This window comes from Bubalus kerabau, chromosome 15 (assembly GCF_029407905.1).
Source record: "Bubalus kerabau isolate K-KA32 ecotype Philippines breed swamp buffalo chromosome 15, PCC_UOA_SB_1v2, whole genome shotgun sequence".
NCBI classification, from domain to species: Eukaryota; Metazoa; Chordata; class Mammalia; order Artiodactyla; family Bovidae; genus Bubalus; species Bubalus kerabau.
In genome coordinates this window covers 71,175,486-71,188,834 of record NC_073638.1, presented here as the reverse complement: position 1 = coordinate 71,188,834, position 13,349 = coordinate 71,175,486, and the positions used below count along the sequence as shown (strand labels likewise).

The 13,349-nt window shown below is 41.0% G+C and overlaps 1 long non-coding RNA gene across 1 annotated transcript; it reads left to right on the top strand.

The window, feature by feature from the left end:
* Nucleotides 1-1,244: 1,244 nt before the first annotated feature.
* LOC129628385 (uncharacterized) lies at nt 1,245-13,092 on the top strand. Its single transcript, XR_008702805.1, has 3 exons — nt 1,245-1,343; nt 10,327-10,429; nt 12,355-13,092. It is a non-coding gene; the product is annotated as an uncharacterized LOC129628385 (long non-coding RNA).
* The last annotated feature ends 257 nt before the right edge of the window (nt 13,093-13,349 follow it).

Here is a 13,349-nt window from a genome sequence, read left to right as displayed (position 1 = left end):
AGTGAATCAGTGTTTAAATGATATTATTTTTAGAATGATTTGTAAAGAAGGATGAAAAAGTAAATAGACGATTTCATAATTAATACTGTAAGTGCTCACATTCAAGACTCATTTGTCTCCTCGGGAGAAGTGGCTGAGCCCTCTTCTATGCCTTGCCCTGCAGACTGCTAGACCAGGAGAAATGATGCCAGGGAAAAGCAGTGAATTTGCCTAACAGCTTCCCCATTAAATGGTCAGGCTTTGATCATTACCCTTAATAGCTTTGTTCCCTCCCTTCAGGCACAGACCCTTGCAAGGCTAGTTTCAGATTGCTCCTCTTCTAGTCCCATAATTGCAATTGATAACCAACCATCATCCAGGAACTGGGGACATTCGTCAAATGCTATCATGCTTACAGTTAGGAATGGCTCCACCTCTAGCAGGGAAATAAGCCCATAAAGAGTTTTAGAATTTGGAGCCTCAGAGTTGAGTCTAGCCCAACTTATTCAATTTACACAAAGAGAAATGAGATCCGGAGAGGTTTATGAGACCTGCCCAGGGTAGTATAATTTGTTGGGCACAGAAGGAGAATTAGAACTTGGATGTCCTCTCCCTGCCTGGCTTTGCCTCCAACAGATACCCTTTCTTTGTGATTGAGTAATTGTCTCAAGGTTAGGGGTTGCGCTGGGGCTGATTTGCAAATGGAAACACAGTTGTTAATCAGTTATGCTTTTCAGAACACTGCCTCTGTTTTGGACAGCCTCCTTCTGGCTAGTCTACTGTGGAGTCCCTTTCCGTTGTAATCAACCAGTACCCTCAGAGGAAGGCTGTCCAGGTACTGTATTGAATAAGCATTTCCAGCACATTGTTTACCTTAATGAGCCCAACCACCTTCTGATTGCTGAGCTCAATTAGACATGGCTGAGGTGTTAAACACCTTGCCCCAAATCACACAGCTCATAAGTATAGGAACTGGGATTGGAAGAGATCTTGGTGATTCTAGCACGTGGGTCCTTAGCCAATTGTTGTTTAGTTGCCAAGCTGTGTCTGACTCTTTTGCGATCCCATGGACTCTAGCCCGCCAGATTTCTCTGTCCATGGGATTTCCCAAGCAAGAATACTGGAGTGGGTTGCTATTTCCTCCTTCAGGGGATCTTCCTAACCCAGGGATCTAATCTGTGTCTCCTACACTGGCAGGCAGATTCTTTACTACTGAGCCACCAGGGAAGCCCTGGGTCCTTAGCTAATATTCTATGCTAATTTGGCTTTGTTATCATCTTCATCCAACAGCCCAAGGGAACTACTTGCAAGGATGATTCAAATTGTTTGCAATGACGACCCTGTGAAATCACATTGGCTGCTTGGTAATGTCTTTCCTCTCTTTCAACCCCTCCTTATCCCTCTGGTATTTCAACCTAAGTTTGAGTCCTCCCCTCCACCCCGTCAAGTCTCTAGGGAGACACATGTGCGTGGCCCTACTAAGTCACTTCAGTCGTGTCCAACTCTTCCCAACGCTATGGACTGTAGCCCGCCAGGGTTCTCTGTCCATGGGATTCTCCAGGCAAGAATACTGGAGTGGGTTGCCATGCTCGTCCCCAGGGGATCTTCCCGACCCAGGGATTGAGCCCGCGACTCATGTCTCCCGCGTTGGCAGGCGGGTTCTTGACCACTAGCACCACTTGGGAAACACAGAGAGACAAACCCTTATCCTAAAATCCTCACTCCATCAGAACCAATTTTGCTCTGTTCCAAGCTACGAATCCTTGGAGCAGTTTTAGTTCGAAGTGGACATCTGACTGTCCGTGAGGGTGGTCTTGGTCTCCCTCACATCGCCTTTTCTGTGAGTTCTTCGGACCTCACCAACCCTTTGAGAAGGCAGCCACCGAGTGCATGGGTGAAGTTGTTGAATAGAAGGCGTTCACTCCCACTGCTAAGGCGGAAAAAAAAGAAAGACTCTATTCTAGTCTGCTTGGGAAGATAAAAGTAAAAAGCTTCTTTCTTTGAAGGAGGGGGAAAGACTCATTTACTTTTATTGCTGAACCCACTAAGAGTGATGTATTTCTTTTCTCTAGGATAAAAAAGTTAAAGTCAGTTTTAAAAAATAGCAAGCAAGTCAGAGGAAGAATAGGAGATGATTAGGAGAGAAGCAAGGATTCTATAGATGGATGTTCTGAAATATGTCATTTGTTAACTGAGCTCTAAAAATGTTGAGGTTGCCCTGGTATGCAATTCCCACTGCCAAGAGTGAGGTTCAAGGCTGGGGCTGGTAAGTTCAGGCTGCCTGAAGTGTGCTTTCTTCTTGTGTGCCCTTGGGGTGGGATCAGCTATGTGTGGTGTGGCTACACTTTTTCATGGCCGGAATCAAGACTCCCCTCTCTCTCTCCCTTCATCTCTTTTGTCCCTCTCCTGCACATTCATGGATCCACACATGCATTACATAAATATACACACTATATGCCTACCCACCTTATTAAATCAGGCTCTGTTCCAGACCTTTTCAAGAATGGCTGTAGTTTGGTGGACAAACCAAGAAATGGTCTAACTGCTTCCTAGATGACACAGGTGGTAAAGAACCCGCCTCCCAATGCAGGAGACATAAGCGACACTAGTTCAATCCCTGGGTGTGAAAGATCCCCTGGAGGAGGGCTTGGAAACCCGCTCCAGTATTCTTGCCTGGAGAATCCACATGAACAGAGGAGCCTGGCAGGCTACAGTCCATGGGGTTTCAGAGTCAGACTTGACTGAAGCAATTTAGCACGCATGCACTCAGGAGTTGGAATTTGGCAATCAAGCTTCAGTGCACCGACCCGGCATCCAGTGGTATTAATTCATGCTTATCAGAATTCTGGAAGACTATTTGCAAAATTAGAATTTCTATTTTTAAAAGTTATAATAAGAATTTTAATTGTCAAACAGGGAATTTTGATTCAGCATGGAAAAATCAAAATCCACAGAGTGAGTGAGTTCGAATTTTATCACCTGCATTTCCAGCTGTATGGCTTTGGGAGGATTACTCTCTCCAAACTGCTTTCTCATTTCTAGAAAAATAGCACCTACTCTGCAGGGTTCCTCTGAAGGTTAAACCAGAGAACATCCTGGGGTCTCTAGCAGGACATCAGAGGCTCTTTCTCATGTTGTTCATTTCCTTGCACTTCCTGCAAGAAAATTTCCCATTCTGGAAACTTTTTGGAAGCAAAATTAACAACAGATTAGAAAAAAACAAAACAAAAACCAAAACCCTAGAATCAAACAGATTTCTGACTTTCTTAAAGGGATAAGGTAAGGGTTAGTCGCTCTGCTGCTGCTGCTGCTGCTGCTGCTAAGTCGCTTCAGTCCTGTCCGACTCTGTGTGACCCCATAGACGGCAGCCCACCAGGCTCCCCCGTCCCTGGGATTCTCCAGGCAAGAACACTGGAGCGGGTTGCCATTTCCTTCTCCAATGCATGAAAGTGAAAAGTGAAAGGGAAGTCGCTCAGTTGTGTCTGATGCTCAGTGACCCCATGGACTGCAGCCTTCCAGGCTCCTCCATCCATGGGATTTTCCAGGTAAGAGTACTGGAGTGGGGTGCCATTACCTTCTCCATTAGTCGCTCAGTTTTGTCCAACTCTTTGCAATCCCATGGGCTGTATAGCCCGCCAGGCTCCTCTGTCCATGGGATTCTCCAGGCAAGAATACTGGAGTGGGTTGCCATTCCCTTCTCCCAGGGATCTTCCTGACCCAGGGCTTGAACCCCAGTCTCTTGCATTGCAGGTGGCTTCTTGACCATCTGAGGCACCAGGGAAGCCCTTAAAGGGATAGTGTATTATTGTACTCTACAAACTTAATACCTCATAAAATGACCAGTCATTTCTAAGATGTTTTCTTATCCGGTCTTTCTGGTAAAGTCTGATCACTTCTTCAAGGAAGAAAAGGAATCCTTTTAAAATAAAAGTGTATTGAATTACTTTGCAGCTCAAAACCCAACAGCTCACGTCAATCAGGGTGAAAACTTTATTCTTGAAATGGCTCTTTGCAGTGGGACCCCTCCTCCCCCATCAGCCAAAACAATAGTAATTCTTTGTTCTCAAGGCCCTGTTCCCAATGCTGTTCTTTCAGCAGAGCAGATCAGACATATTTCTGCCTTAAAACTTTTGAATTTGCCTTTCAGCTGCCTGATTATCTCCAGGATATCCACCCAGTATACTCCCTCACTTCCTTCTGGGGAGATTTCTGCAAAAATAAACCTATCCACAGTGTGGATTTCTGACATTATCACTATGTGATGGTGTCCGTTGCTAACCTTGTGCCCTGATTCCGAGGTCCCCTTTAGCTCCCTTTATTACCCTTGCACAAACCAGCATCTGTTTAGAAAGCTTGCTGAATAAGCGCGCTGAAAGGATGTAAATGCATGGAGAATTATTCCATATTTCAGAAACCAGAAAGGCCTATGGACACGGGTGGGTGCCTATGCTTAATAAGAGCTGGCATAAATCTCAACCTAGAATTGGAATTTAAAATTGAACTTTATTTGAGCTTCAAAATGGACTTCCTTGAACTCCCTCAAAGGGATAAATAAATATAAAAATTGATTACATGCCATGGTGCATCTTGACGTGTGGATCAGAGGCATTTGCATTGATATTATAAGAAAGAATATTTGTGGAGGATCTGTGTATCTCAAAATAATTGTTCATTGAGTCAGGAAAGTAATTGAATCGTTGAGCTTAGATTTCCACTAATTCAAGTGTGTAATGGAATTGTTGTGGTGGATCTCTACTGAAAATAGTTGGCTATAGATTTATGAGTTGGAGTCAGACTTTACTCTTCTCCCAGTAAGTAAGTAGGGAGACAGTGGTATATATGGTATGTATATGATATATGTACCGTGTGTCTCTCTCTGTGTCTGTCTATTTATGTAAATGCAGTAAAGAATCTGCCTGCCACATAGGAGACGTGGATTTGATCCCTGGATCGGGAAGATCCCCTGGAGAAGGGCATGGCAACCCACTCCAGTATTCTTGCCTGGAGAATCCCATGGACAGAGGAGCTTGGTGGGCTATAGTCCATGGGGTCACAAAAGAGTTGGACATGACTTAGTGACTGAACAACAGACCATTGTGCAGGGACATGTAATTATAAATTCTCAAGGCCTGCCTCATCCTCTCCTCCTTTCCTTCCTTCCTTCTCTCCCTGATCCAATTATTCATTCAAGGAGTAAATAGTATCTTACAAAAAGCCCTTCCTGACCCTCACCCTATTTCCACTGCTGCCGCTTGCCTGTTTACAACATGAACTTTACCCCAATTGTCCCATATATCTCATTTCATTGAAAATGCTGATAAAGTAATTGTATCCATTTTGTTCAGTATAAGCTCTATAAGAACAATGATTATGTATATGTTGTTTACTCTTGTATTTTGAAGTAAGAGCATAGTCTATGGAATGCAATAGGTGTTTAATACTTGCTTGATGAATGTATGGATTCATCTAGCGCTGAGATATGAAGCCCTGTTCTAGGCCCTTTGTCTCCTAGGACCTTGCAATTTTGTTTTGGAGACAAAACATTTTCCTAGCATGTGCTATGTGCTAAGTCACTTTAGTCGTGTCTGACTCTTTGTGACCCCATGGACTGTAGCCTGCCAGGTTCCCTGTCCACGGGATTCTCCAGGCAAGAATACTGGAGTGAGTTGCTATGCTCTCCTCCAGAGGAGTTTTCCGAGCCAGGGATCGAGCCTGCATTACTATGTCTCCTGCATTGGCAGGTAGGTACTTGACCACTAGTGCCACCTGGGAAGCCCCTCTCCTGGCATGTGTGTGTGATAGGCTCTCAGTCTTGTCTAACTCTTTGCGACCCCATAGACTGTAGCCTGCCAGACTCCTTTGTCTTTTGAATTCTCCAGGTAAGTGGGTTATTATCCACTATTATCACATAGTGATAATGTCAGAAATCCACACTGTGGATAGGTTTATTTTTGCAGAAATCTCCCCAGAAGGAAGTGAGGGAGTATACTGGGTGGATATCCTGGAGATAATCAGGCAGCTGAAAGGCAAATTCAAAAGTTTTAAGGCAGAAATATGTCTGATCTGCTCTTCTGGAGTGGGTTGCCATTTCCTTCTCCATCTCCTAGCATAGTTTAATACAATAGATTATAAGAAACAAAATGATTGTGATAATCAGTATTGTTGGATGAGCCAGCATCTGTGGCCTGTTCCCTGGGGGATGTTAGAGTAGAATTTGAATGGAAAGAAAGGGAAAATGAACAGCCAGAGTCACGTGCAGAACAGACTTGCCACAATAGTGGGTTCATTCAAAGAGTGAGTGATAAAAAAATTTTGGATTAGAGGGCAGATCTCACCCATGTAAACTTGTAAATGTGTGCTGAGCTATGGGGCTCTCATTCCAGCAGCTACAAGGAAGCCTTGGTCATTTCTGAGCAAGAAAAGGACCTGATGACATCACCCTTTTAAGATTAATATCTGGCCAAGGAGTGCAGCATGGATTATCTGCTGGCAAATATAGTTCAGTTTCGTGGGAACCTGTGAATTGATAGGATAGGTGAGTGCCAGTCTGATTAATTATAAACGTCCATTGGTCAGATAAGCAGGTGAATGAAGGGGGTTAATCTTGAGGTGAGCATAATTTATGGAGGCTCAAGTTGAAGTGTTATACTTGAGAGAATTATTAGTGCAGGAAGCTTCAGTGTATACAGCATTCATTTTTTTCAAGCATAAATAAACTTCTCCATCAATCCTATAGTTTGTATTTCTGAATGAGTGCCTGGTTCTGGGTTAGGTTAGTTTTTTTTTTTGCTTGTTACTTTACTTAAATTTTTGGTGGGAGTGAGGTAGGGCATGTTTTTAACCCTTTTGATATCCAAATAAGGATTGTAATTAAATTGTTATATAGAGAGTCATCAGCCCTTTTAACATGATGGTAATAGTTAATATTTACCCACTGTATGCCAGACACTCTGCTCAGAGCCCAAGTTCATTATATCAATTTTTTGAATGGATACCTCAGCAAATCTTGGGTTTACTCCATACCCGTGAGAAATGTACCTCACAATGAGAATTGTATGCCGTTTCTGAGCCCTTGTGCACACACATGCAGAGGTGAATATGGATGTCTACTTATATGTATTGTATAAGGAAGAAATATGCAAGGTGATTAAAGGCTTGGAGGTAAGTTACAGGTTGTGGTTTCCACCAAGGTGTATTTTATCTGTGGTTTATCTCAGGAAATCAAGCCATGGGCTAGCTGCATGACACAGTAGGTTTTGCTTCTGTTTTTCCTCTTCATTTCTTTGTCCAGCCTGGAACTGAGCTGAGTGGTTTTCCTTTACTGTCTGAATGGTTTGAAACCGGGTGTTCTGACTGGCTTATAAATGTAGCAGTGTATCTCTTCCCCAAGGGCTTTGTCTTTGGGTCACAAGTTCCTGTGCTGTTTAGTTCATCCCCTTTCCCCTCATGTGGTATCTGTGCTAAATTTTTACTAAGCTTTCCTCGTCAAAGCCTTAGTTTACCTGCCTGTTCAGTTCTTACCTGCACTGAGTAAAAAGCTCCTAAGAGTTTAGTTTGCAATGCATTCCACAATTCTTAGTTTTAAAAAAAGAATTGCCTTCTGAGAAGCTTTGGGATTCTTCAAGCTTTATGATACCCCTGGTTCAGGTTAAGTGTCTTTGGCAGCCAGAAAATAAAATCACTTTTACATAGTACACTGTATAGATTTTTACTAAAGCATATTGAGAATTCCATTTGTGGTGATTTTCAACAAATTGCCCAGAACTTATAAATGCTTCATGACTCCACATACTTCCCTCGTTCTTTGTCTCTTAGAGAAGTTCTAAGAAAGTTCACATACATAGATATTTAAATATATATTTTTATTCATATATATATGTATATATATTTAAACCTGTTAATCAAATGCTCCTTGTCCTCTGGAACTCAAGAAACTCTTTTGACTGTTTCACTGTTCTTGAAATGTTCTGCTTATTGATATGGTTAACATCCTTCAGACTCATGAAGTGTCCATATAGTATTATCATAAACCCACATTTAAATGTAAACTGATTCACAGATTTATATAATTTTTATATACAGATTTGTATATTTTTATGGAATTTTAGATCAGAAAATGAAGAATAACTTTAGGGACTATGTTAACTATGAATAGCAAATAGGTTTCATCCTGAATATCAACTCAGATGGAGAAGATGCGATGATCTAAGTTGCTTTGATAAGGAGGACTTCTAACTGCATTCAGCTCACATGATCAGTCAGTGATGGATGCCTGTGATGTGACTGGAGTGGGAATTCCTACAGTCATGCAAGGGATTTCATAACTGCCCCCTTTTAAAAGAAAGATAATGAGGTATAGCAAATTTATAGAACTTACAGGTTTAAAGTGAGGAATAAATGGGTGTTTTAAGTGTGGATGTGAGAAAGTGAAACATCTATTCTGAAGGTAGAATCCAATTTAGGAAGGTAAAGAGAAATAGGAAAGTCATTCCTTGGTGAAGTCATTTAAACTCCAGTCTCTGTGTTCTCAATTGGTGTGTGTGCTGTTTATGGCCTTGGCATCACACTAACGTATGTTCAAATAATTCTGGCTCCCATTTCTTTAAGCCCCCTATTCCTCAGTTCTAAATATTGGGTCAATGGATGTGATATAGGATATATTTTGATTGATATTTTTACCTGCTTGGCATAAAGCTAGATAAGTGGATGAGTAATATTTCATAGTAATAACAGTGATAGCTATTGTTTTTCCTGTTGATATCGGAACTAAATGAACAAATTTTGACCAAATGGAAGACTTTGGGAATCTGCAGACATTTTAAGCTCCCAATGATATGTCTTCCCTTCATGGAAATGGAACAGGAGTGGCTTTTGAAAATGCTTTGGGGAAAAGGACATAAAAATGAAATGTAACCTACTAATATCATCACGTTCTTTTTCTTACTCTGTGGTACCCAGATTCTCTGACTAAGGTTAGATGTAGGATGGTAACTATTAGCTTATTCAGGAATTCTTACTTTCTAGGTTACATCCCTTGGCGAAATATTTTCATGTCCTAATGACTTCATTAGAATGCCCCTCCTTTTTTTCTTCAGGAATCATCACATATTGAAATCTGTGTTCAAAGCGTATCTAAGCAAGAAGGTGACTTTTTGGGTTCATGCTCTAATTGATGATACAAACTGCTAATTAAGTGCATCTGTGTCTAATCAAAACATATCTAGAATTAAGCAGTGCAGCTGTGCACCAGGGGAGCCACAAGATAGAGCTGATTGATAATGGCATAAGGACATCATTTGTCCTTCGTCCAGTGGTTCCCAAGTCTGGCAGAACCTCAGAATCTCCTGGAGGAGCTTTTAAGAATCATTGCAAGTATTCTCTCTGCTCCACTCCCCAAACTAGCACTTTAAAATTTTGATTCTTTTTACCTTCTAAAGAAATTTCTGATGATCAGCTAGGATTGGAAACCATCGGTATTGATTCTAAGTGTAGTTTGATGACCTGGAAATAAGACCTGGTTTGATCTAGAGTTCTTCATTTGCTTATAATTCTCTCATTTGCTTCAAAATTCCATTTTTAATTCTCCTTATTACAGCTTTACTATTATCCTCTTGGGGTTTTGTAGTAGGCTGAAAACTGCAGCTGTTTTTACTTAAACAGAAAAGGCAGGAAAGCTTTTAGCTTTGTTTCAACGTTGGTGAATATGACAGTGTCGCTTCCAATATTCTGTTTTTTTTTTTTTTTTAAATGTCACTTATTGTCATTATTTTCACAATCATGGAAATTTGGGACTAGATAACTAAAGGTAACCCCTGTCTGGAAAAATGGCTGCTTCTTCAAAATGATAATCCTATTAACAACATGGTACATTTTTAATAGTGTTTACATTTAAAAAGTGAACCTATATTGCACAATTTTACCCTCATGGAAAATATTTCCAGTGTTCCTCCTTAGGGCCTTCCTTGTTTAGTTGCTAAATTGTGTCTGACTCTTTATGACCCCCTGGGCTGTAGCCTGCCAGGCTCCTCTGTCCATGGCATTTGCCAGGCAAGGATACTGGCGTAGGTTGCCATTTCCTCTCCAGGGGATCTTCCCAACCCAGGGATAGAATCCTCTTCTCCTACATTGCAGGCAGACTCTTTATCGTTGAGCCACCAAGGAAGCCATAGGGTCCTTTCTACCTTTAAATATAATCCTGCTCTCAAATGCACACATATATTCAAATGACCACACAGAAACCCTGGATAGATACAATAAAATTTAAATACAGTATTTGTTTCTCTTTTGTTTCTCTCATTTTTTCAAGTTATGGTGTGAATATTTAGCCAACTTTTCTTCTGATTTTAGTTAACCTGCCTCCTGTCAAGTAGCTGATATGTGATACATGAAGCCCACTACTTACTGTGTTTCTCAACCATTGTGCTTCTCTTTATGGAGAGCTTTGAAGAAGGTAACATGATTCCTCTTTCTTACAGGTTCAGAAACTGAGGCCCACTGAGATAAGCAGTTTGCCCAACAGAATAGCAACTTGATTCCAAGTGTTCCCAATTTCAAAACTCATGCAAGTCTATGCCATCTTTTTGTCCAGTAAATTTGCATGAGGAAAGAATACTGGAATAAAATGGCATACCCTAGTAGATAAAGAACCAGAATTTTAAAACCAATTGGTCATGATTTAAGAAAAAAAAAAAAAGATCAAAAATGTATTTAAAAAACCTTCCTACCAGACACTATGAAATGGAAAAGTGAGCAAGGAAGAACTGAAAAAACAAAAAACCACGTCTTTTTTACTTATTGAATTGCAACAAAAAATGGAAAGAAATAAGGCCACAGGGTCAAATTCAAGTTACAGGTGGATGACCTAAATCTTAGACCCCAAGCAGATTAATATAGCCCTGGCCTAGATCCAAAAGGGAACAGCAGACAGGCTGGCTTTGTTGACGCATGCTCATATTTCCCCATTACATAATAAATTTTCCTAATGCGAGAGCATTTAAGAGATTGAAAGAAAGCCTTCATGACTGTTTGTGGTAATTTAATGTTGAAATTTACTCCTTAGAGAAGTTATGAATCAATAGCATATCAAAGACTTGCACAGGTGTGCACAAAGAAAGCTCTCATGTCAAACTATTTTTGCATCCTTTTTATTTCACATCATCAAGGTCCACTTTGAAGCCTCTTTCTAGGAATCAGGACCACAATTTGTATTTGGCATCAAATGTAGATTTTTTTCCTCCCTTATTTGTGGTTAGTGTTCCCTGTTTTGTAGGGCATGGAAAAGAACTCTTGCTGCCTTTGCACCAGTTCTGAACAGAGCAAATGCTGCTATGATTTAAATCTTTTGTATTCAAATCTTTTGAAACCATAAAAGTGATAACAATAAAAATATATATGAATAGAAATGTGCACGGTAGAAGAATTCAATAGAAGATGAAAACTCAGTACAGTAAAATATCTTTAAGCCCATGCTAAAAAATAGTTTATATTTCCTTTTTATATTTTTGGTAAAGTATAATCTCTATGGACAAACATTCTTCCTGGTTTTACTAAAAATCTCTTTACTTGATGCCAAATATATTACATTCACATGGGTTCTCTCTAGTCAAATCTATGTGTATGCTCAGTTGCTTCAGGTGTGTCTGACTCTTTGCAACACTATAGACTGTAGCCCACCAGGCTCCTCTGTCCATGGAATTTCCCAGGCAAAAATACTGGAGTGGGTTGCCACACCCTCCTCCAGGGGATCTACCCAACTCAGGGAGAGAATCCATGTCTCCTGCATCTCCTGCCTTGCAGGCAGATTCTTTACTGCTGAGCCACTGGAAAAGCCCATTAGTCAAATCTATAAGGAAAAGTTATTGAAATATAAAAAAAAGTATAGAATAAATCTTTTGCAAGTACCATTTAGAGTTTTAGGTCCAAAAGGAAGTCAGAATTTCAATTTGCTTTTTAGAACCAACATGTTTACATTTAAAATATGACTCAAAGCTCAATTGTAGAAACCATACCATTTGATTCTTGGTGGTAGTTCTTTACTATTTTGATAAGGACAAAATTGGCTTCTTAGTGCTTCTAGCTAGATTTGTTGCTTTTCCTTCACTATTCTTCATTTTAAAAGAGTCCTCTAATTAGTTATTTTACATTGTGCCCTAAACCTTAGATATTTAAACCTAAGCACCACATCCTAGGGTAAGATTCCTGAGAACGCCCTTCTCTCTCTCTCTCCACCCTTCTCCCTCCATTCTTCCCTCCGTCCCCTCTCCTTCTCTCTCTATCTCTACAGACACACACTTTTCCCCTCCCACCCTCATGAATTTCCCTGCTAAGAGCTGATTTCTGGAGTGAGGCTTGGAGTGGTGCATCTGTTCCCTGCAGGGTACTGATTGGAAAACTCCTTCATCTATGAAAACCATTTGGAATCTTCTACTCAACCAAGTGATGGAAGAACTGGTTTTACACTCCAGGAGGTGGCTGAAGGCTGCAGGGAGGACAAAGCACTCGAGGACATGATGAAATCATCTAACTTGCAAAAAGCGTCTTTACTTCTATTTCTTGTTTCTCATATGTCAAACTCCAGGAGACAGAGAAGGACAGGGAAGCTTGGCATGCTGCAATCCATGGGATTGCAAAGAGTCAGACACGACTTAGTGACCAAACAACAACATACGTCACACGCATTCTCATGGACCAAATATGGCTGGGCTGCTTAATCTCCAGGGTCTTTTCCAGTGATATCAGTATCTGTGGTTCTTGAGACTGGGTTGCTCCTTCCTTACTTAGGATCAGATGCAGCCCTGTGGGCTGAGAAGGGGAGGGGAGATGGCCTTGCCTTTGTCCCTGTCTGATAACCTGGAAGTTGAAACTGGCCTTAAGAGGACTGTCCATCCAAACACTTAAACACAGAGCTGATCCAATAGAAATGCAGGAATCTAACATTTGGAGCTGAGAACATTGATCCAACAGCTCAAAAAGAAAAGAAAAAGAACTGATTCAAATGTATTCTTTTTAATGGCTTATGTAACACTCCTTTGAAGTAATTAACCTCCAATTAAAATAAATAAATTTATATTAAAAAAGAAAAGAAAAAGAAAATCTCCCCAAAGGCATTTCCCCTTGAAGTGTCCTCGTCTGCTGCAGAGCGTGCCCCTGTGACTCGAGCCCTGCTAAAAGTTCAGATGTAATTTTACATTAGGCACAGAGCCAGCCGGCAAAGCCAAGAGTCAGGGTTCAGGCTTCTTAAGGTTTCCCCCACCACCTCCACTGCTGAGTGGCTGGAATTCCACCCTCCCCCACCCGCCACAGAACAGGGGAGAGATGATGTGATTTGAGCCCCAGGCAGTCACCATAGCCCCTTTGTTGGCTTCCCCACT